Raw genomic sequence first — 4,326 nt, forward strand, 5'->3', positions numbered from 1 at the left:
TAATAGAAATGGAAATGTACTTCTTCAAATATTCTTCAATGTACTTGTTAAGAAATAGAATGAAGTTATTACTACAACTAAGGTTACATAATTCACTTGCCCAAGGATAGAATACATAATAAGAAAAAAATTAAATCATAGTTTTCGTAAAACCCTAAAATACATAACTTTTGTCTAACTCCAAATTCAAAATTTAAGTCATTGCATAATAATCTCTTCAAATATAGAGTCAACAAATTGAATGTGTGGTTTTAAATGTATGATAGCATATATGTACATTACACGATCCTCCCTATACTATGCATCAGTTTTACCATTCTATTCCTTTTTCTTCTCCTTATCCCTCAACGTTCTTATCATGTGCATCAGTGTCTTATTCTATCTTCTCAAAAAGCATACCTACTATAGGTGCACCTGCAATAAAAGAAGTGTGTCAAATATATGCTATGAAAGTTGAGAAAGTAAAGTAACAAAATGCAACATGTTTCATCAAATAGTAGGTCAAATATATGGTATGAGAGTTAAGTAACAAAAGGAGTATGTTCCGTCCAAAATACATGCACCAGTTTTTGTGTAAAAGCTCCCAAACTTGAAACACAATTTTCTTAACTAATTCAAAGTCTTATATAATGACAATAGAAACCATAGTTCATGTGCAGAAAATGTAACATAATCAAAGCAAATATAGTGAAAATAAGCTTAATCCATTATTGCAAGCCTTGAACTCATTGAGTCATGCTGAAGGGCATATGCATGATGCATGGTTTTTAATGTAACAATCCTAGATTCAGCAAGAGTTTATCTATCAAATACTTCTTAGCAAACAATATGTGTTGTTAGATGCAGGATAGAGATGATAGTTGCAGGATAATGAAGATGGATGCCAAGCTAGCTGCTAGCATGCATGCAATGATAATTGACAGCACAAAAAGCCATATGATTAGAAGCACCATTGAGCTATAAGCCCCTTGGTATTTCTAAGTAAAATAATTACAAAAATCTAAACCTTAGATGGACTACCAAGTCTGATTGAACACACATCACATATAATCTCATGAATCATGAATATAATTAAAAAAAAAAAACTACAAAACCAAAAGCAATGAGAATTAATGCCATTTCATGTTATACAAAACCAAAACCAAAACCAAAATGTAGTTCAAAGAAATACCATTGAAAAAACTACCGGCAAAGTGAGCTGAATAAGGATCTTTGTAAGCAATAAGGCACGCATCAGCCGTATTTTTTCCATTTTCATCCGTGTACATCCATCGATCTTTATAACCCCTCTTCTGCTTTATTCTTCCAACCTATGCAATTAAAACACATGTAACAAAATGTCTAAAATGTTGAGGCCTCTAATCTAATAGTACTAAGGGAATGAAAAAATAAACTTATTTCCACCAGTACAACAGGGTCGCATTTCTTACATAAAGCACAATTCAATATGTATTTCAAAAATATGGTCATGCATTACAATGAGACTGAAGTTACTCTGTAAGAGGCACTTCCATGTAAAATAGTCCTGATAGTAAATTGACGCAAATAAAAAGTGCAAAAGTCAATTGATGAACGCACAAGGAACATATATACTTATTTAGTCATAAGCTCTTTTGTTGCATCTTCAATTTTAAGATAAAAGATCACCAAAGAAGCATAAAAAAATAAGTTATTAAATGTCAATGTCTATATATCTATATCTATATATAAAAAATGAAGGTATAAATGTATAATGGCATCTTACCCCTGTTTCTTTGACTTTTTTGAGCAGTAAAAGATCCAACTTTCGAAATTAACAAAATCTCTGCATTTAAAAAAGAACAGCAAAATCATCATAATGAACAATAAACCCCAATAATGGATCCAAAGTTGTATAATTTGATTATTTCCAAGTGTCAAATAATGGATGAAAATGAATATAGAAAAAGTCAGAAAAGCCAATATTTTTTAATCGAAATTTGTGTGTTCTTTAATTTGTGAAAACATTTCCAAAACTAATTCAAGAATATTACTTTCATCAAAGAGAATGCAATAATGGTAACAATCTTTGGATATCTCTCACCTGATTGTGTCATGCGAGAGAGCGATTCCTTCGATCAGGTATCAAAACTTTACTACTAATGAGTGAATGAAAAGAAAAAACAAAACAGAAAGCGGATTAGAAATGCCAATGAAGAAAATTAGGGATTTGGAAAAGAACAAAACTAAAATTACCTGTGGGATGGGTCTTGAAACAGGTTGGAGGATTAGATTGAGAAGATTGAGAAGAAAACCTAATTTGCAAACATAGACACAAGATTAAACATGTCACATAAAAATCAGATGATGAAATTAAATCATAAAATAACATATGGAGAAGCAAATCGAAACCTTTGAAGATTGTGGCTTGTGCCATCCAAGATGGTTGATTCATGGTGAGAGACGAAGTTCAAAGGAATCAACAAAAAATGGAGAGAGATGAGTAAGAAAGTGAGTTTAGATATTGAAAAAGAGTGGGATAAATTGAATTTTGAAATTGATTCCAACAAAGCAGAAATACAACAATAGTAGCAACATATAAAACAGGTATTAGCGCGGCAACATTTGGCTTTTGAGAGAGACAGATGAAAATGACGTTACAACTTACAACCATGCTTCTGTCTCTCATTTGTTTTAATGTTCATGGAGAAGAAATACATTCAATCAAACTAACTTATTACTTATAAAAAAGTTTATAGATCGAATGAAATTAAAATTTTGAAATAAAAAATTAAAATTTAGAAAAAAAAAATCTTATGAAAACTACTGGTATATCAATTTGGTTTTCTCCTCAATTAAAGTTTACAAATAAAACAAATTAAAATTGAAACAAATCAAATCCAAAAAAAAAAATTGATACAAATCTAAAATTTAACAAAAACAAATCAATCATATTGTGGTGGAGAAAACCATCTAAATCTCACTAACAACTCCTAAAAGGTAGAGATTATTAACTAAAACATAGAAACAAATCCTAATAAATATGTAATTAAATAAAATCCTAATTATCTAGTGTAACTAAATTTTCCATCTAATAACCACAACCAATTGAAGAACAAAAAAACATGATATATATGATTGTCAAGGTAAGAACATAAATAGTACTTACAATCAAGAGAGGCATAGTGTTGCTATATTTTTCTTTAATCAATTAAACTTTATAAAACTTACCCAGTCAAATCCTAATTTGTAAACCTGACAAACAATAAAACATTCCAAACATAACTACTCAAATAATAAACATCAGCTAAATACTACTCAAATACAATCAATTAAAGTTCAGAAAACTTACCCAATCAAACCCTAATTTCGGAACCTGAACAAACAATAACATTCCAAAAAAAAAAAAAATCAGAATATGAAATCAAATGATGAAATAAGGAAGGGATTGAGAAGCAAGTTGAAACCTTTCTATATGAAGAAGCTGAAGAAACCTTCATGCTTATACATCAAATCCATAAAGTATGTTCATAAGGTTTTGTGACTTCTGAATCCAAATATACGAATAATAATAATGAAAATCATTGTATTCCAAATTTATCAATAAAATAGAAACAATATGAATCAAAGAACAAACAATGTAATAATACAGGGGATGAATAAAAAAATTCAAAACATGAGATGAATGTAATCCATATAAAAGAAAAAAGGGATTACTTACAGATTGACGAATCCTAAATTATCTGTTACCTGAAGATTGCAATGGAAGTGAACCTGTGAGAAAACAACGCATTAACTAATCATTAACCATGGAAGTTAATCTGTAACAAAGTGAAAACAAAGAGAAAAAAAATTGTTACCTAGTGGAGGATTTGATTGAGAAGAGAACTTAATGAAATCAATGAGAAAGAAAGTGACGGCAGCGAAGGTGTTGGTGGTGGTGAAGATATCAGAGAGGATGAGAGAGATGATGAGAGAAGAATTGAAATCCATGAGAAAGAAAGGGAGTTATGATATTGAAGAGAGAAAGAATTTGAAATTTGAAATTGATTCCAACCTAATTGAAGTTTTTGGATTCTAGCATGAAAAATCTGCCGTGAAAGGGACGTTCTTCTGCTTCTTTGTTTTTTTTGTTTGGCTGAAGCTTTTCTTCTTTCAAGGATTGGGCTTTGCTGGGCCAGATTGTGTTGGACTCAATGTATTTGGCCCAAAATTGCAGAACAGAAGAGGAGGGAAAAACAATTCAAAATATTGCCCAGAAGAAGTAAAGTTTTTGGCATTTTGTCCAGCAAGGATTTGCTATGAGTGCCTGTGAGCTTGACACTTGTCAAAACTTTCCTTAAAGCTGAGTTCAATTTGTGTAGTTGT

General features: G+C 30.5%; 1 long non-coding RNA gene across 3 annotated transcripts; it reads right to left on the minus strand.

The window, feature by feature from the left end:
- Window positions 1-23: 23 nt before the first annotated feature.
- Window positions 24-3,993, minus strand: LOC123897817. Of its 3 annotated transcripts, none has more exons than XR_006805124.1 (10): window positions 3,819-3,988; window positions 3,680-3,732; window positions 3,426-3,505; window positions 3,311-3,334; window positions 2,371-3,213; window positions 2,215-2,273; window positions 2,063-2,117; window positions 1,745-1,804; window positions 1,172-1,310; window positions 24-414 (listed from the first exon to the last, which is right to left on the minus strand). It is a non-coding gene; the product is annotated as an uncharacterized LOC123897817 (long non-coding RNA). The 3 variants fall into 3 exon arrangements; XR_006805126.1 differs by having other exon boundaries at window positions 26-414; window positions 2,063-2,114; window positions 3,709-3,732; window positions 3,819-3,993; XR_006805125.1 differs by having other exon boundaries at window positions 26-414; window positions 2,063-2,114; window positions 3,819-3,967.
- Between the last annotated feature and the right edge of the window lie 333 nt (window positions 3,994-4,326).

The sequence above is a fragment of the Trifolium pratense genome, linkage group LG7 (assembly GCF_020283565.1).
Source record: "Trifolium pratense cultivar HEN17-A07 linkage group LG7, ARS_RC_1.1, whole genome shotgun sequence".
NCBI classification, from domain to species: Eukaryota; Viridiplantae; Streptophyta; class Magnoliopsida; order Fabales; family Fabaceae; genus Trifolium; species Trifolium pratense.